The following is a 21181-nucleotide window of genomic DNA, read 5'->3' on the forward strand; positions in this document are numbered from 1 at the left end:
TTCTTATCTCTTCTGACACTGCTGACCATCAGTACTAAGATATCTTGATTTTACACCTGGACATTAACCTTCTAATCCATCCTTTACTGCTGTGAAAGTGATCTTTCTAAAGTTCTGACCTAAACATACCAACTCCTTACTAACTAAACTCCAATGACTTTCTGTTACCTTGAAGCCCAAATGTAAGTTCCTCTGATTGACTTTTAAAATACTTGATAACATGGCTTCTTTCTACTTTTCTAGTCTTATAATTTATTCTCCTTCAGGCTCTCTGATCTAAAAAATTCTCTCTTGAGATTCTTTGAACATGACACTCCATCTCCAGTCTCTATGCTTTTTCATTGACTACCCCCATATCTGAATTATCTCCCTTCTTTGTCCCTCATTTTAGCCTTATGGTTTCACTTTTGACTGCTTTTATAATTTAATATTTAATTTTTTCTTCAATTACATATAAACACTATTTTAACATTTTTAAAAATTTTGAGTACCATATTCTTTCCTTCCGTCCCTTTCTTTTCTCCCTCACAATCACATTGAGAAGATAAGCAACTTAAGTTATACATGTTCAGTCATGTAAAACATATTTCCATATTAGTTATATTGTGAAAGAAAATAGAGACCAAAAAAAGAAAATGAAAGTTTTAAAAAGTATGCTTCCATCTGCATTCAGACCTCATCATCTCTTTCTCTAGGAATGAATAGAAGTTTTCATGTCTTTCAAAATTGCCTCCCATTACTGTACTGCTGAGAATAGCTATCATTCACATCATAATATAATATTGCTATTATTACATACAATGTTCTCATTTTACTTTGTATCAGTTCATGTAAGTCTTTTCAGGTTTTCCTGAAAGCATTCAGCTTATCTTTTCTTATAATAGTTACATCACAATCACATACATACTCCAACTTGTTCAGTCATTTCTCAATTGATGGGCATTCCTTCAATTTCCAATTCTTTGCTACCACCAAAAAAAAAAAGCTGCTATCACTAGCTTCCTTTAAGACTCAGCTGAAATCCCACTTTGTACAAGTGACCAGTCTCTTCCACAGCTAGAACCTCTCTCTCTCTCTCTCTCTCTCTCTCTCTCTCTCTCTCTCTCTCTCTCTCTCTCTCTCTCTCCCTGTCCCTCTGTCTCTCTCCACATATATTTGTATATACATGTCATATGTACATGGTTGCTCACATGTTGTTCCTCATCAGAATGTGAAGGGAGCATGTTTTGCCTTTCTTTGTATTTCCAGGGCTTAGCACCCAATTCTTGGAATAGAAAAAGCACTTAATTGATGCTTCTTGTTATTTTTAACGGTGATGATAAGGATAATTATGAAACACAATCTAGAGAGGGAGAAGACTTTCAAATAATTTATATCCAAGATACATGAAGTGCAAATCAAAGGCAATTTTGAAGGAAAGGCTCTAGCAGGGGTTCTGGGGAAGGATTCCTATAGAAAGCATAATTTGAGTTAAGTTTTGAAGGAAAGCTAGTAAGCCAGGAAATGTGGGTGAGGAACAAGAGTATTCCAGACATGGGGGAAACCAATGCAAAGACACTAAGTCAGAAAATGGAAGGTTGTGACTCAGCAGGTATCTAGTTTAAGGGAAGTTGTCACTGAAAAAAGTATAACACTTTCTCAACATCAGGGAAAAGTATACTAATAGGGTTTTTTACTATTTCAGTGGTCCAAGTAGAACAGGAATATATTTTTGCCCAGTAGTTTACAGGTGGTATGATCTGTTTTCTAAAGACAACAAAAATATTGAAGTCATCCTCTAGTCCTCAGTTATCCTGTTCATGTGCCAGCCTCCTAATTTTCCAGAAGCATGTGCCCATTCTGTCCTCAAATACTGTGCATATTGGTGGGAAACTGTGGCCCGGGTTTCTGGAGGGAATATTATATATTTATCATTCCTAATCTCTATTTGGGTCCTAGGGGTAATTTTGTTGTATGTGAGGAAACACTTAGGCTTCTTGTCACTATGGTGCTTGAACTCAGAAAGGACATCATTCCATTCTGTCTCCCAAATACTTTCCTTAGTATATTCTTTGTGCCAGAAGTTCCTTCTTAAATCAAAGAGCTTAGACACACTTTATGAACTCATCATTCCTCTAGGATACTGCCCCACCCAGTGGATCTAGGAACATCAGTATCTGACACATCCCCCAGGAGTAGCCACTAACTCCCTTTGGAAGTAAACAGGTTTAAAATTTGCAAAATTCCTTTATCTGTAAATTAATTGAAACATAGGAAATAAAAATACCCCACAGACCTCCCTGAAGAGACCTCAGTAATTTATGGTACTGTTGTGGACAAGGCTCCAATAAAAAGCAACTAAGATTTACTCCTACACATGGGCATTCCTTTCTGGGATCCAACTACCTGTCTCTTCAAGGTTGTTCTTTTCCATCTCTTGCCTCCAGCCCATCAGCAGGTGTCACTGGTCCCTCCTAATGTTGGTCTCATAGCTTCAATAGATGATAGCAATTCATTACAGTCTTTCACTCATCTTTAACCCCAACTTCTATCCTCTGTCACTTTAATTATGCTATTCCCCTCAACTTCTAACAGATGTCTCTCATTCTCTTTGCCAGGAGGCCAACCCTCTAACAAGTGTCTCATAAAGGGAAAATATTCTAGGTATTTGGAGAGCTCTAAACTTCTGAAGCAGTGTTCTGTAATGTAGGAGGTTTCTTTTGCCCACTGGCTTCCACTATCTCAGGTCTCAAACAAGAGAGGTCTCTGAGTGGGAGTCTCTGAGTGGGATAGAAGGATTTCCCCCGACCTACCTTCAAGTAGGCTTCTTTCTTCAATTCCATGCATGTACGTGACCTTCTTATATTATGTCTTCTCTATCAATATCTGGTGAGGGGATTAGAACAAGTGGAGGTGAGAATTGAGTGAACCACAGTGACTCCATATTGTGACTCAGTTCTGAAGCTAGATCAGTTTCCTTTCTATTCAGTTATTGGTCTGGTACAATTTCTGTTTGTAAAAAAATAATTCAATTATGGAGATTATGAAAAAACCTTATTGTGTTGTTTGAATCTAGCCCTGCATGTCTGGGAAATTGGACCACCTTTATCTGATGTTTAGAGACCCTATAAATAAGAGTCAGATTACTCAATTTTGTATCCTTGTTGCATTTTAATTAATTGGTCTTACTTGATTAGTTGTTCTTGATGCATAAAAGTCTGTCTTCCCTTGTATTCAGGGTCCAGTACCAAAGTAGAGGAGATTGGAACCAATTTGTGGTGCAATTGGCATGCACTGCTTAATAAATCAATATGCTTGGAAGCTCAAACTTTTGTCTCCTCAGTCATTTCATCTTTCACTCACCACACTGGAAAATATTACTAATGCTCATATTAATACCTTCTATTGGATCCGGAAGAACACACATTCTCTTCTCTCTCTCTCTCTCTCTCTCTCTCTCTCTCTCTCTCTCTCTCTCCTCTCAATCAACTTGGTTCTCCTATAGCAGTTGGAGAAGTGATGAAGTATTCAAATAACCTGGCTTGTTTCCAAATGCAGCTAGAAAATGGAAAGGGAAAGAATGGATTCCTCTTGTCTCTGAATATACACCAGGGAGTGCATTTTTTGTAATTCCTGCTGCATTGACATAGATGTTATGCTACCACAATCCATGAACCACCAGGTAGAAAAGCAAGATTTTTGTGCCTGCATCTGATTCCTTTTATTTATCTTGTTTTTTAGAACTACATTTGGTTAATTTATTTTTGAACAGTGAATCTGTGATGCTTAGGGCTTTTTTTAGATACATTCCAATTTAGATACATTTAGATACATTCCAAGCTGTACTTCTAATAGGGCTAATTTCCCCTCTGCCCACTCACCCTAAGGCTTATTTAAGAGTTCTAGCCATAAACATTTCAGTGACACGATGAAAAATACTTTCTCCTATCACTCTGGAAGATTTGATTAATATTGCTGCAGCTCAGGGAACAACTGAATGGGTTTCAAGCTGTGAAGATTAGATTATAACAATGAGTTGTAGTCAATCTCACTCCTGCCCAAGCCTATTGAATTCCTACCCATATTTTATTTTTTATTTTTTTAGGATTTTTTTTTGCAAGGCAAATGAGGTTAAGTGGCTTGCCCAAGGCCACACAGCTAGGTAATTCTTAAGTGTTTGAGGCCAGATTTGAACTCAGGTACTCCTGACTCCAGGGCTGGTGCTATACCCACTTCCCAACCTAGCTGCCCCGCTACCTATATTTTAAAAGTAGCACTTTGGTTCCTACAGTTTGCTTTTGATCATCAATCTTTTATTTAAAAAAATTATTTAAAGCAATAGGGTTAAGAATGACTTGCCCAAGGTCACACAACTAGGCAATTATTAAGTGTCTGAGGTCAAATTTGAACTCAGTTCCTCTTGACTCCAGGGTCAGTGCACTATACACTGTGCCACCTAGCTGTCCTTATCACCACTCTTTCTTATCACTTTCAGCTTGTAATCAAAACATAACTTTCTCACAGTTTCAATGCAGATCAAGAAGGGTGTAGGGGAGGATATTTGTAGTAAAAAGATAAGGAGGAACTCCTTGGATTTATGCTTAGATAGTTGATTTCCCAGTTGGAAGAAAGGAGCTTACTTTTAAATAAATTCTTGGTTTTCATATAACATATCTATGTTTTTATGTATATATATATACATACATGTGAACATGCATCCATACACACTCATATCATCTCTTCTGATAGAATCTAAACTCCTTGACAGCAGAGATTATTTTATTTTGACCTATGTGTATTCAGTATTTAATAAAGTACATGGCATATAATAATAATATTACATAATTTGTTTGATAGATTCATAAGCATAGGTATCTATATCAGAAACATGAAACAATAACCACGGTATTGGGAAAACAGTAAACTGTGCTGGTCCCTAAGAGCATATATTTAATGCATTTTCATGGTTATGAATCATTTGAGATTGGAAAGGGAAAATATTGGTTGAAATATTTACAAAGAGTTTAGATGAGAAATTAAACTATCAGTGAGTTTGGGGTACTTAAAATATGACTATAATAATAATATACATTTCTATGGTGATTTAAGACATACAAAATATTTTGCAAATGTTATTTCATTGTTTTTCCTCTAAAAAAGCCTTAGCAGGTAAGTGCTATCATTATCACTATTTTTCAAATAAGGAAACTGAGCTAGATAGAAGTTAAGTGACTTGCTTGGGGTCGTACAGTTTGTAGGAGTCTGAGGTCAGATTTGAATAGATCTGTAACTGGGAAGAGAACATAGTGAGCTCAGGTTCAGAAGCATAACGTAGAATTAATTGAAGAATCACCAGAGTCCTGAATCTATGTAACTGGAGGACAAGTATCGAACTTTCTAGGCTGAATGTATGTATAGCAAAAGTAGAGGATAACTTAATCTGATCTTCCCAATCACTAACAGGGTCATTTTAAAAATATGGTCCTGATTTTTCCTCATTGATCCCTATCTGAATCTTATTTATTTCTCCAGATTACAAGTGATACATCTCAATCTAGTACCCCAAACAGAATATCACTCTGTATCAGAATCTGGAAGGCAGTGGCCCTTGGGTCCTACCTCAAGTTGATTCTTGGATTCATCTCAACTCCCCCTCAAAAGACCTGCTAGGCAGAGTCAGCTCTAAATCATTTGAAATGGCTTCAGAAGAAATGAGACCTTCACCCCCAGTCCCCAATGAATTTCATCCTAAATTGTTTGAGTATGGAATGAAGTGGGAGAAAAGTTAAGAGAAATGTGTTCTATAATCAATAACACTGGACCCCCCCCCATTCCAAGTTCCAACCTATGAGGTGAGGTCAATGACCTTTTAGTAAAATACCTTGCCCCTCCCTGACAAGGACTCAATAAATCCCTGCCCTCAAACACAAAAATCCCAATCAATAAAACAGTGAATCTCCGCCTTAATCGGAAAGGATTATGTCTTTGATTTACCACCCTTCATCTACATCCCCTGTTTGTCTCCCCACCTATATCTCTCTATAGCCTTCTTGAAAACTCAGCTCATTAGGTGGCTAGGTGGCACTGTGGATAGGGCCCTGGCCCTGGAGTCAGGAATATCTGAGTTCAAATCTGGCCTCAGGCACTTAATAATTATCTAGCTGTGTGGCCTTGGGAAAGCCACTTAACCCAATTGCCTTGCAAAAAACCCCAAAAAAACTCAGCTCACTTGAGTTGCTCATCTCCTTTGGAGGAGTCCATTCTTGGGGAGCATCATCCCCTAAACTCTTCTGTCCTTTTGCTCTTCCTTAACTGCTTACACCCTGTGGCTTACTTTTCTTTGGAGGGCAGCCTGCTCTGGGGGAGTGTGATCACTCAAATAATCTCTCATACTCTTTCCTCCCTCTTAGCTGTTCTTGATGTTCTCAGCAGCCCATCTTGTGGCTGTTTCTTCTTTACTTACTTTACTACTTCTGTTGAAACTACTATCTTGCTCCTTCTCTGAAGCACTTAACTTGGGAACTTTTGTAGTAGTTGGTGAACTTTTTGTGGTAACTTATAAACTGTACAACTTGTGAATTAAAGTCTAAACCTTTTTTACCTCCCTATGTCATAGTTGATTTCTTTAACCAAAATGAACTCATATAGATCCTTAAGCCCCCTCCCCCAAACCCTATATTCCCATCTTGCCTAGGTCTCACAGCCAGTAAGTTATATTTGAACTCAGGAAGATGAGTCTTTCTAACTTCATTCAGTCCAGTCTCTATGCCCCATGACACCACCTAGTGGTCTATCTTGCTTCTACTCTTTTTATATGGACATAGTTGTTTGCATGTTGTGTTCCATTAGACAATGAACTTCTTGGGGTGACTAGGTGGTGCAGTGGATAGAGCACCGGGCCTGGAATCAGGAGTACCTGAGTTCAAATTCAGCCTCAGACACTTAATAATTACCTAGCTGTGTGACCTTGGGCAAGCCACTTAACCCCATTGCCTTGCCAAAAAAAAAAGAGAGAGAGAAAAGAGATTAAAAAACAATCAACTTCTTAAGGCTGGGGCTATATTTTTGAATTCTTTATAAAAATATACATACAAATTGAATTCTATATACAAATTCTATATTCAAATATCACAGATTTGAGGTGACAGGGTGTTTGTATCAATTATTTTTGCTATATTACCTTAATAAATACCTTTTCTAAAAGCTAATTGATCTGGATGATTAACAGATATCAATTGATAATCATGGACAAAAACATACCCATTGGGATTAGTGAATTATAGCATTACGAAAACATTCTTCAAACTTTCAGGTCTTCCCCTAATGCCCTGAGAGAACAAGCAAAATATTCAATTAACTCTGACCTGTCCTCTCAGAGTTCCTGAGGGTCTGGCAGAGTAAGTCTGGGGTCTTAATGCCACATATTGATCATTAGTATTGATCACTCTCTTCTATCCACTTGGACTTTCTGTGCCTACATTTACTTATCTATAGAATGAAGAAATTGTACTTTGACTTCTAATGTCTCAAATCAATGTCTTCTAGAGGCAAAGGGTAGAAAAACAACAAAAGAATTGAATGTATGGAATATACAATGAACATGTATCAGATGGATTCATCCATAAAGCATAAGAGTATAGAAGAATAGATAAAGCATAGTCTAACAATATGATGTTTATAATAAATATACTTGAAATAGAAAAATAAAAAAGTTAAAAAAACAAATGGGAATAAAATATATGAATTTTTTAAAATGAATTTTTAAAAAACAGGGGCAGCAATCATTTTTTTAAAGGTTTTTGCAAGGCAAATGGGGTCAAGTGGCTTGCCCAAGGCCACACATCAAGGTAATTATTAAGTGTCTGAGACCAGATTTGAACCCAGGTACTCCTGATTCCAAGGCTGGTGCTTTATCCATTATGCTACCTAGCTGCCCCCAGGGGCAGCAATCATGATCTCAGACAAGATAACATTAAAAATAGACTTGATGAAAAGAGATAAAGATGGAAATTACATTATGCTTAAGGACACTAAGTACAGTAAATTCATATTAGTCTTAATAAGTGCATCTAATGAAATTACATCTAATTTTTTAAAAGAAAATTAATAAATTTCTAGCAAGAAATAGTAAAAATACTAAGAAATAATAAAAAAATATAGAAACTTTGATGTATCTCTCTCTAAGACCTAGATAAATCCCAAAAGACAAACAAGAAAGAAGTCAAATACCTAAAAGGAAGTTTTTAAAAGGTAGACATGACAGGTCCCTAATGATTACCAAATGGAAACAAAAAAGTATGTATATTTCTAAATTGTGTATAGAATTTTTATAAAAATTAACTTTGTACCAGGGCACAAAATCCTTAGAAATATGAAGAAAATGATAAATATAAAATACCTCATTTAATGAAAAAAATTATGAAATAAATTATTATGAAATAAAAATTATATTTGATGACCCTTTGAAGAAAGGATTAAAAATTAATTGTAGAGTTAAATAGCATAATCTTAAAAATTATCACTCAAAGAGTAAATCACAGAAACAATAGAGAGTGTTATCAAAGAAAATGATAATAAGATAACATAAGAAAATTTTCAAATGTAGATAAAGCAATCCTGAGAAGGAAGTTCATACATATCCTAAAAGTTTTAGTGAAGTTTTATAAAAATGCCATAAAACTTTTGGAATATTATGTATATGTCATTTAGTCATTCAATCAATAAATATTTATTAAATGCCTTCTTTATATTAACACTGTGCTATGAACAGAGGGAAAAAAATTCAGAAACATTCATTAACTTAAAAGGAGAATGAACAAATCAAGTCATATAATTTTTAAAAATTAGAAAACAGATTAAAAACTAAAAACTAAAATATAAATTTAAATGGGAACAATTAATAAAATTTAAAACAAAAATTCCATTGAATAAAATTACAAGTTTCTTTAAAATATTGACAAAATAAGCTATTAACCTGTTATGATTTTTTAGAAGAGAAGAATGTTAAATTGCTGGTATTAAAAATTAGAAGGATAATTACAACAAATGAATAAGAAATAAAGGAAATATTTAGAAACTATTTTAATAAATTATATGGCCCCAAAATGAACAACTAACATGAAAAGGATGAACATTTCCAAAAATATAAAAGGCCTATATTAATAGAACAACAAATAGATACTTTGAATAATCTAATCCCAGAAAATGAAATTAAACAAAGTACCAATAAATTTCTAGTAGGGAAAAAATCTATGACAGATGCATCTATAGGTAAATTCCAAAGATTCAAAGTTCAATCAATTCCAATATTGTATAAACTATTTGCAATAACAGGAAAGGAAGATATCTTACTAAATTTATTTCATGATACAAATATATTCTTCATACTTATACCCAGTTAGAGACAAAATATAGAAGAATATGAAAAATCAATAACCCTAATGATATTGAAAATAAAATAATTAGGAAAAACTACAGTCACACATCAAAAGATCTTTACATTATGAACAGATTAGATTTATACTAGGAATATAGAGTCCTTCAATATTAGGGAAAAGATAAACATAATAGAATAGACAATAAGAAGATAATCAGAATTATAAAATTATATCAATAGATGCTAAAATAACTCTACTTTTTACAAAATCTTCCATTTATATAAAAATTCCAACAATTAAGTTTTAAGTAGATTTTTATTTAACATGGTAAATAGTATTTAACACCAAAAGCTAGCATTGTATATAAAATGGCAAAGCATTAAAAACTTTTCCAATAAGATAGGGCTAAAGTGAAGCTATCCACTACTGCCATAACTATTTGATATAGAGCTAGAAATTCTAATTATAGAAATAATATAAGAAAAATAAATTGAGAATAATCATGGACAAAGAGGAAACACTATTATTACTCTTTAGAATGCTAAAGAGTTTATTAAAATTAAGAAACAACCAAGCAAAGTATCAGAATAAAATATAAAATCTTACAAATCATCCATCTTTCTATATTGTTACCTACAAAACCCAGCAGGAATAGAAAAAGACATTCCATTCAAAATAACTACAAAATACAGAAAATATTTGGCTGTCTTTCTACCAAGGTTAACATAAGAGTATATGAATACTCTATTTGCTCATGGATGGGATATGTCAATATAATATGACAATAATAATTACATTAGCTAATTTATTCAGTATTCAAATTGCTAAAGGATTACAGAACTAGATTATATAGAACTAGAAAAAATAAAATTCAACTGGAGGAACAAAAGATGAAGAATCTCAAAAAGAATAATGGAAAAATGGGAAAGAAGTGGGGCTGGCACCTTTAGATCTTAAACTATATTACAAAGTAATACTCATCAATATTATTTGGTGCTGGTTAAAGAAAACCCAGAAAAGTCAATTAGAAGGACAGATTGGTAACTTAATGTTCAATAAACTCCAAATATAAACTACTTGGTTAAAATTGTTTGACCAAAGAAAATAAACCTACTGGGAAAATTGGAAAGTAGTCTAGCATAAATTAAGTTTAGATCAACATCTCAAACCAAGATAAGGTCCAAATGATTACATAACAAATATAAAATGTCTCAAAAGAGTCTAATTGGAGAACATGGAAATGCTTCTTACAACTATAGATTGGACAGGAATTATTACCAAATAAGTGATAGAGGGTATCATAGATAATAAAAAGGGGCAATTTCAATGACCTAAAATTAAAAAGGTTTTGCCCAAATGAAACCAATAAAGTTAATATGAAAGGAGAATGGTAACTGGGAAAGAAATTCTTTGTAGAAGTTTCTCTCTAAAGATCTGCTATTCAATGAAAGCAAGATCTCTTCCCTTGTAGATAAATAATCAAAGGATAAGAATAGGCAGTTCTCAAAGAAAATTATAAAAGCTATGAATGATTATATAAAAAAGTTAAAATCATTAATATTAGAAAAATGCAAATTGAAACAACTCTGGAATTGTAACTGTCAGATTAACAAAAATGACAAGAAAGGAGAATAACAATTGTTATAGGGACTTCAGGAAAACAGGCACATTGAAGTAGTGTTTTTGTAGTTCTGAATTGTTCTAAGTATGCTGCAAAGCATATCCAAATCCTCTAACTAGGCCTATACTCCCCAAAATATCAGAGAGAATAAAGAACTAAGTAAGGCATGTTTGTAGAAAGTCTTCTCATTATAACAAAGATATGGAAGCTATAAAGACGGCCATTAATTGAGAAATGGATGAAAATATTCTCATACATAGAATATAATATAATATTATTATGCCAAAAGAAATGACAGTGGCAATGGTTTCAGAGAAATCTGGGAAGGCCAATATGAACTGATGTAGAATGAAGTGAGCAGAATACAAAGAACATACAATTCTTATTCGGTATACTTATACAGTAAAAACAACATTGAAAAGAAAAATGGGGTGGCTGGGTGGTGTAGTGGATAAAGCACCGGCCCTGGAGTCAGGAGTACCTGAGTTCAAATCTGGCCTCAGACACTCAAGGATTGCCTAGCTGTGTGGCCTTGGGCAAGCCACTTAACCCTGTTTGCCTTGCAAAAGCCTTAAAAAAAAGAAAGAAAAAGAAAAACAATTTTGAAAGACTTGACTAGAAATTCAGTAAACCAGTGATTAATCATGCTACCCAGCTGACAAAAAGATGATGAGTTTGAGGTGTAGAATGAAACACATTTTTGGACATAGACAAACTGTGGATTTGTTTCTTGACCAAACATATTTATTACAAGGGTTTTTTCACATTAAAAAAAAGTGGAGTATGGGGGAAATTTAGGAGAGGCAAACTAGAAATAAAGTTGCCAAAAAAAGGAAAGGAAAGATTATTGAAGCAATTTTTTAATGTACTGAAGAATGCCAGGGAGCAAAAGGAAGGGAACAAAAGCAAAGACAAATAAGTAACTTTGAAAATTACATATGCTGAATTTATTATATGCTTAAAAGGAAAAGGAAGCTATATATAAGAGATGTGTGCTTCTATGTATATCCTCTTTTTTTGTTCTGCCCTGAATGTGAAACGGCTCATTTTATTTGGTGCTGGTTAAATTCAGATTATTTTCTGTTTTTGTTTTTGGTTTCTTTTAAAGTTTTTACAAGGCAATGGGGTTAAGTGACTTGCTAATGGTCACACAGCTAGGTAACTGTTAAGTGTCTGAGTTCAGATTTGAACTCGGACGCTCCTAACTCCAGGGCCAGTGCTCTATCCATTGTGTCACCTAGCTGTCCCCCGATTATTTTCTAAAAAGGTACTTATTCCTATTGATCTTAGATGATTTCAGTTCATGGAATCTCATTTTATAGATCTTGAATATATATATATATATATATATATATATATATATATATATATATATATATTATATATATATACCCAATCGTGGAAAGATTTTAAAGCATCCACCAATGAATGGGGAAGGGAAATCACATATTTGTTTTAATATGAAAGACTTCCTTTCTAATTCTTTGCATTTTGTTTTATGCACTTAAAAAGCTTTTGATGAGAATAGTTCTATATCCTTCACCAGACTGCCTAAGAGATCCATTACAAAAAAAGTTAAAATCCCCCTATTCTAAAGTTAGTTGAAACTGAAAGGAACAGAATAACCTTAGAATTAGGCGGAGTTGAATGGAAGATTGCCTTTTGGTCAGGATTTGGACAATGACTATGTGATTTTGCCTTTTGGATTAGTTAACGCAATTGTGACTTTCCAACATCTGATAAATGAAATTCAAGATGACCTTCTTATTCAGTATGTCATTTTGTATTTGAAGGATATTTTGCCTTTTCTCTTAGAGCAAGTATAAAATATTTTGAAAGGCTTTTAAAAATGTTCCCATAGTTGCTTAATCATGATTCATACAATAAGCTCAACAATTTATCATCTCTCCAGTTTAAGTAACTTTTTTAGAATTTATATTGGATAGAGAGCAATGAAGGAATGAACCAATTAATCAATCAACAAATGTGTATTATCTGCTGGGTCCTGTCTAGGTGCTATTATGAAGGAAATGCTGCACTTAGAATGAGGAAGACTCAAATTCAAATTCTACCTCAAATACTTGCCAGCTATGTGATCCAATTCTACGTATCAGAGATATGGTTGTGAGAAATCAAATAGTTCCTGCCTTCACTGAATTTACACTCTAAAAGAGGAAGCAACAGGTACACATATAATTATATGCAAAATAAATATAATAATTTGAGGGTAAGAGGCATAAACAATTGAAAGGATCAAGGAAATTCATATAAAGGAGTCATTTGAATTGAGCTTTAAAGGTGCCTAAAATTATAATAATCATCGTCAAAGAGAGGGAGATAGGAAGGGAGGGAAGGAGAAAAATGTGGAACTTAAAACCTTACCAAAAAAATGAATGCTGAAAACTATCTTTGCATGTAATTGGAAAAATAAATAAATAAATTTATTGAAGTTCTCTAATGATTTTAAAGGTAAAGATGGGAAGGATGCATTCTGGGAATGGGGATAATGGGAAAGTGAGAAGCTTATTTAAAGATGGGGATGTGCAAGAACTGGAATGTTTCAGTTTGGAACAGAAAATGGTTCAATTTGGCAAGATTTTTGGAGTACCCAAAGTAGAAAAATGTATGAACCCGGACAATTAAATTGGATCCAGAATATAAAGAACTTTAACTATCAAACAAAAGAATTTACACTTAATCCTAGAGATATACAAGGGGATCACTGAAGTTTATTGAGTAGGGAAGTATATGGTCAAATCTGAGCCTTAAGGAAGATCCCTTGTAATTGAGTGGAGGATGGATAAGATGAAAGAGGGATATAAGACAAGGAGCCAAACTGCAAGGCTGTTGCAATAATCTAAGTGAAAGACAGTGTGGACCTGAACTAGCATGCTGATTATATGAATAGAGTCAAAGGAATCCAAACATATATACACACCACATGAGACTTAAGCTCCACCAGCAAGGTTAATTCCATAAAATAGTTTTTCTAGAAATGATAAGCTTTTTAAAAAATATTATTTATTATTGACATTCTTTTTTTAAAATTCTAAGTCCCATACTCTCTCTCCCTTTGATCCCTCCCCCACCTGTTGAGAAGGCAAGTAATATGATATCAATTAAGTGTGTGAAATCATGCAAAATATATTTCCACATTAGACATGTTGCAATAAAAACAAGAAAAGGAAAGTGAAAAAATTATACTTCAATATGCACACCGAGTTCATAAATTCTCTCTTTGACCAACTAGGGAGTACATTCTATGACGGTCACCAGAACTTTCTAATAGTCAGATAATAGAGAAGCAGGTGTGATTAAGAATGAAATGGTAAACTTAAGAGTCTGAAAAACTCAAGTTCAAAACCCACCTTAGATACTTGCCGGCTATGTGACCATGGGCAAGTCACTTAAATGTCTTGGTCTTCAGCTCCTTCATCTGAATTATAAGATATTTGAACTTGATGATTCCCAATGTTCCTTCAGCTCTTTATCTATGATGCAATGATTTTGGGGAGGCAAGAACCAATTGATTAATCCATTGATATTATTGGTGGATAGTCTAGACATGGGATATCCAATGCTATATCTAAGGCTACAAGAACTGTCATTCCATGAAGAGAACCCAGTGGAAGTAATGGAGTCCTCTAAAGCCATGGATGATATATCAACAAAAGCATGAAGGTGAGCATGTGGACAGGTGATGTGTCCCCTTCATACCACCACCCTCATAGCATTGAACCCTGCACATGCCTTGCTGGAACTGGGAAGAATAATTTAAAAAAGTCATTCAGAGTGGTCATGCAGAATAAGAAGGCAGGCACAGGAAGGGAGGGAGTAGCATAAATGAATAACAAAGTTTATATTATTAAAATCCAGTAAATTCAACTGACTAGACCATACTCATCTCTTGGCACACATTTCTCACTTCTCTCAACCTTACCTTCTCTACCAAGTTTTAAACAATGGTTCTTTGGGCCTGTTCATCTCTCAGCTTCTGAGCTCTGTGACCTACGTTCATAATAATATTCATAATAAAAGCTAACATTTATATAATTTCTGACACTGCTCTGAGAAGCACTTCATAATTATTCTGTCATTTGATCCTCTCAACAACCTGGGAAGTAGGCACTGTTAATATTCTCCTTTTACAGATAAGAACACTGAGGGAGACAGAGCTAAACAACTTGCTCAACATCAAATGGTTAGAAAGAGGTTAAGGTTGAATTTGAACTCAGGCTTTTTTTTAACCCCAGGTCCATTATTTATCCACTGTGCCATCTGGCTATCCCTATATGAATTAGGAAGATCACATTTGGAAGACCACTCACCCACTTTTCCTTAGTTCACAGTTAATTTCAGTATTTATCTTCTAGAGTTCCCACAGCAACAACAGAAATAACCTATTTCTTAGGTGGGTAGAATATAGAGAATAGTTTAAAGAGAGGAAGATTTTACATTCCCAACAGAAGCAGTGGTACTATCTGATCTATTGGGAGAATTATCACCCAGAAGACAATATTTAAGATTTAGTCAAAAATATCCAAGTCCTCTTGGTGTTTATATTGTTTCATCAAAGATGCTCAGGAAAGTCCAAACTCTTTTCTCCCAAGTTGGGAAAAGGTCTATAAGGGGATACTGCTACACTGCAGTACACGAAGCAGTGAATTTGGAAGCAAGTATTGCATAATTAGGAATATTACTGTTACACCATTACTGGTATAACAACAGGTTTATAGTTAAGGAGCAGCAAATACATTATCTATGAATTATTGACCAGTGACAGCACTACTGACTTCAGGCAGAAGTGGCAATCAGCAGAATAAAAATCAGACCCAAATAAGCCTAAGGTTCTCAGGCAGGTTGTTTCTGCATGGTTTGGGTCTTCTGGGGGCAATTTTATTCAGAGACCTTGGCCATCTCATGGGTTAGGATCTCATTCAGGAGAGCGTCACTTTGCCATGAAGGGCAAATCTGAGATGATGAAGTTATTCATTTATGGTCCAGGCTGAATTTTTGACAAAGTGATTGTTCTGAGACTCTTTCCTCTTATCCTAAGTTCATGCTTGAGAGGCTCACTACATGAAGGTCTCACTGACATCTCAACTTTAAAATACTCAAAAATAAATCCAGGTTCTCTCCTAAGATCCATCCCATCACGCATTTATATCTTCATACCCCCAGGTTCAATTAGCTAAAGTTGTTCTTCTCTTTCCATAAACCTCCATATTCAATAGTTGCTAAGCTCTGTTGATCCTACTTCAGCAATATCTCTGACATTTGTTCCTAGTGCAGATTCTCCTTAAGTCTCATCAGGGTTACTGTGATGCCTCTTAGATGATCTTTCTCCTTTTAATATCATTCTCACTCCCTCCAAAATAGCCTTCCTGATGCAGAGATCTGCATACATTATCCTCCTGCTAAAAGTTTACATAACCTACTGTCTACTGAACCAAGGCTGGCTTTTTTGATATTTTTTTATTTTTCTTGATATTCCTTGATATTCAGGCCCTCTACAATATGATTCCCACTCAACTTTCCAATCTAACTTTAAATTCTTCCTATACTAAGCTCCAGCCAAAGATGGTTCCATTGGTAGGCATTCTTCAATCTCAGTCGATCCCCCATATCTACACTACTTCCTATTTTTTTTTCACGAGCTCCTTCCACATCTCTATAGAAATTCTTCCCCTTTAAGATCAAGCTCAGATACCACCTATTCCAGTAAGCATTCTTTGATTAGAACAAGCTAGAATCAATGCTTCTCTTCAAATCTCACATGATTCTGTTTAAATGTTCTTTCGTATTTATTAAATTTTAGCTTGTAGCCTAGTTATTCATATATATATGCTTTTCTCCTTTCCATGACTAGGAACTCCTTAAAGATGGGGTCTGAATTCTTTTTCATCTTTCTTAGCCTATCTGCCTTGCACTTAGTAGGCCATTAAAAATGATGATTGAATGGATTCATTCCTGATGCCAAAGCTTTTTTAATCTTAGAATGCTAGATGACTAAACCTGTGTCTAGAAATTTCTTACTCTTAAAATAAATATTTAAAAATCCTCCACCCTTTCCAGTATTTTATGGAGCAATTCAGTTATTAGTCATCTATTATGTTCAAGGCTGGTTTTACTCATGATGAATTGCTTTGGGAATAGAAAGATAAATATCTAGAATATCTTCTAAATAATAAATAAATATCTTCTAACCATCTAGAATGCAACTAAGATAAGAAAAAAACCTTCAATTAAAAATTAAATTAACCATTGCCTTTCTTTTCAACAATCCTCTTTTAAAATGTATGTCTTTGCTCACTAGAAGGTAACATGTTCAGTTCTCAATACTTTAAAATATTGTGAGAAAGGAAATAGGGAAAGATAGCTCCAGTTTTAAAGCCATGGGAGATAGATACTACTCAACTAGTAGTCCAAAATCAAACTCATTACCTGCTTCTCTTTCAGAAATAATGACATCAGAAAGAGAAGCAGGTAATGAGTTTGATTTTGGACTACTAGTTGAGTTTGGGGTATTAATGGGACATCTAGGTTATAGTTAGATGTTTGGAGAGGTAATTCTGGCGCTCAGAGGAGAGATTAAGACTAGTCATCTAAATTTAGGAATCATTTGCACATTGCTGAAACTCTAGAAATAGTAGGAGAAATTGTTTAAGTGAATGAGGCCATCAAAGTAATCTCTTCAATCTCTCTTTCTCCATTGGTTCTCCATGTTACCCACACAAATGCCCAGATTTCCATTTTCTTTTTAAAAAAACCTTCACCTGACTAATATCACCTTCCAATTAATGTTCTATATGTTATCTTCCTTTCACAAACTCCTACATAACATTGGCTGTACTCATTACTTACATTTCTTCAATTCCCAATCACTTCTCAGTACTTTTAAATTTGACTTCCACCCCCAACATTCAACTGATACTGCTCTCTCCAAGGTACCAAAACAATCTCTTTACCTTGAAATCTTCAGTCCCCATTCTTCTTATCTTGTCTGTAGCTTTTTTGACATTATTGACTGCCTCCTTAAAGACCTTCTTCTTCCTTGTATTTTCATGGCACTGCTCAATTGATTAAGTATTTTTATTAAACATTCACTGTGTCCCAGGGACTGTGTTGAACTCTGGGGATACAAAGAAAGAAAAAGACAGTCTTAACCTTAAAGCTCACATTCTAACATGTTGTTCACATGCAACAGCTATGTTACACAAAAGATACAGGAAGGCTAGGTTGGGAGAAATCCAAGAGGGAATGCATGGAGGAAGATTGGGGAAGGCCTTTTGCAGAAAGTGGTATTGGATCTGAGACCTGAAGGAAGCCAGGGAAGCCAAAAGGCAGAGATGAGGATAGAGAGCATTTCAGTCTTCAGGGGCAACCAATGAAGAGGTACCAGGTTGGGAAATGGAGCATGAGCAACAGCAAAGAGATCCAAGGTCAACAGACCATCACTGATCTCTCCTGGTGCTCCTCCTACTAGTCTGACTAATCCTTCCCAGTCTCCTTTGCTAAATCACCCATCTCCTATTCTCTTTGTGGGAAGTATCCCAGGTTACTGTCCTAAGCACTCTTCTTTCTTTATACTTTCTCACTTGATGATCCCATCAGCTTCCATTGGTTTGATTATCTTTATGCAAATGAATCCCAGATTCACATAACCAGTACTGTGCTATGGTTCTGCATCATCACCTGGCCACTGACCATTTTCAAATGAACATCTCATTCACATTCTAAACTTAACACATGTAAAAAGGAAGTCATTTCTTCCCCTCAAATCCAAACTTCCCCCCATCTTCTCTATTTCTGTCACCCTACCGGTCATGCTGCTTTGCAACCTCAGAATTATTATTATTATTTACTTATTCTCCTTCACCTCACATATTAATCCATTGTATCTTGTATGTTTTCCATTTTCTTTATCCACATGGTCTTTATCCATCTTGTCAGATCCTCAATACTTTTCTTTGGTACTACTATAATAGTCTCCTTGCCTTTTCAACTCTTCCCATTACAACCCATCTATCACATAGCAGTTGCCAAATTGATATTCCTAAATCACAGATCAACCCACATCATTTCTCTTACCAAGAAGCTAATGTGTCATTGGCAACCTTAAAGCAGTTTAAAATCAGTAGAGCTAGAAACTCAACTGTGAGGGGCTGAGGAGGCAGCAGATAATGAAGAAATGGAGCAGGAGTATGCTAGAGTCAGCTCATATTAGCTTGCAGGAGATGATTATCAAATTTTCAGTGCAATTATTTACTTGATTTCTTGATTTTGTTTTCTAGATTTCTTGATTTTTTGTTTTGTTGATTGTCTGGACAAGCAAATGATGGAGAAAATGTTGATGATGCAGATTGAACATTCTATTTTGAATAGTCTGTTATTAAACATTTACCAGCACAATACCAAAGCAAAAGCATCAGGTGCTAATGATATTTTCAAGAACTTTAACAGTAAATGAGATGATATCTTAATGGGCTAGAAGGATTCAGGGAGCCCACAAGGCACAGTAGATAGGGTGCTGGAGTCAAGAATTCCAGGGTTTGAATCCCTACTTAGATAATCACTGTTTGGGTAATTCTAACCTCTCTGAGTTTCAATTTCCTCATTTTTCTCTAAAATGGGGATAATAATAGTCCCCACAGTGCCCAACCCAGAGTAAGTTCTATACAAATATTATTGTTATTATTATTATTATTATTATCATAGGCTGATCCCAAGAAACAAATGAGATGACATAGATGAAGTACTTTGCAAAAACCTCACTTTCTACTACTTCCTTCTCTCAAAGTGCTATATAGGCTAATATTGTTGTTCTTTTTATTATGACATATAATATTGGGTCATGTGTCTGAGGCCAAAGGGAGAGTCAGAGAAACAAATCTGAAGCAGATCAAAAGAACAGAGTTTGAATAAAGAGTTAATTCAGTGTGCTGTGTTTAATTGTGAGCACTCTGTTTCATTTTAAGTGAGCCTGCTTTTAATCCAGGGTGGGTGAAGCTGGTCTCACCACACACCCTTTGTTCTTCCAGATGAGCAGCAGCTGTAGACAGCTCCAGTTATTCATTGCCCCTCCTACTTGGAAGGCAAGTGGGCCAGTAGCCAGTACATCCATAATCCAACCAATCTTCCCTCATTGCAGTCCCTTGCAGTTTAGCTATCCTTTAGCTGCTTAATTACTGTTTCTTCTGCCCAGATCTTATGACTGAGTACAGTGTGTTATCTGGATATCAGCCTAATTAAATTTTGAGAAGCTCATCTCTAGATTAGCTATAGAGTGATGAATATTTTGGACATAGCTACTCTCAAAGCAAAAGTTGGAAAAAAAAACTTCCTCTCAAAGATTAAGTTTTGAATGTGTTAGGATCTATGTCAGTTGAGGGGGAAAACTATCTGATAAAATTAAGGCATTCATAGAACTGATCAAATCATTCTTCTGCCCAACTCCCTAAAAGGGGGTTGTAGTTGTGTCCGACTCTCTGTGACTTCATATGGAGTTTTCTTAACAAAGATAGTGGAGTGGTTTACCACATCCATTTCCAGTTCATTCTACAGAGGCAAGCAGGGTAAAGTGAATTATCCAGAGTCACACAACTAATAAGTATCTAAAGCTGAATTTGGACTCAGGTTCACCTAACTCCAGGTCCAGTGTTATATTCACTGTGCCATGTAGCTGCCCAAAGGACTCCTCATTGTCTATTAAATAAACAGAGTTATAAAATCTGTTTGTTGAAAGGGACCTCATACATGACAGGACTCTTCCCTATAACATACCTGACAAGTGGTTGTCCAACTTCTGTGTAAAGATCTCAAAGAAGGGGGTCCTCCTGTTCTACTCTTGAATATTTCTAAATATTAGATTTTCCTGACATGGGTTCTAATTTTACTCTCTGTAGCTTCTATCTATTAACACTGGTTTAGCTCTTGGAGATTAAATGGAGCAAGTCTCTTCTCTCCTTCACCTGGTATTCCTTCAGATATCTGAAGATAATTATGCTGGCCCTGCTGGTCCTCATGACTTTTCTCTTCTCAGGGTAAACAGACCCAGTTACTTCACCCAATATATCTTTGACATGATCTCAAGGTCCTTCACTTTCCTTGCTCTCCTTTAAACACTCTAAAATCTTTCTTAAGTCCTGGAGCCCAAAATAGAGCAGGACAATCCAGATGTATTCTTCTCTGGGCAGAGGAAAGT

At 35.1% G+C, this 21181-nt stretch overlaps 1 long non-coding RNA gene across 4 annotated transcripts in view; it reads right to left on the bottom strand.

Annotated features, from left to right (window-relative positions):
• Positions 1-949: 949 nt before the first annotated feature.
• Positions 950-21181, bottom strand: part of LOC141513071 (uncharacterized) — a 35438-nt gene continuing 15206 nt past the window's right edge. The window contains exons 4-8 of one of the 4 annotated variants that reach the window (XR_012475691.1): positions 17946-18109; positions 14346-14468; positions 3379-3537; positions 2793-2865; positions 950-2471 (exon numbers count right to left, since the gene is read on the bottom strand). This is a non-coding gene — a long non-coding RNA (uncharacterized LOC141513071). Of the gene's footprint in view, positions 2866-3378; positions 3538-14345; positions 14469-15305; positions 15384-17945; positions 18110-21181 lie in introns of all 4 variants that reach the window. The other 3 variants (XR_012475693.1, XR_012475690.1, XR_012475692.1) reach the window with 3 other exon arrangements.

This window comes from Macrotis lagotis, chromosome 2, assembly GCF_037893015.1.
Source record: "Macrotis lagotis isolate mMagLag1 chromosome 2, bilby.v1.9.chrom.fasta, whole genome shotgun sequence".
NCBI classification, from domain to species: domain Eukaryota; kingdom Metazoa; phylum Chordata; class Mammalia; order Peramelemorphia; family Peramelidae; genus Macrotis; species Macrotis lagotis.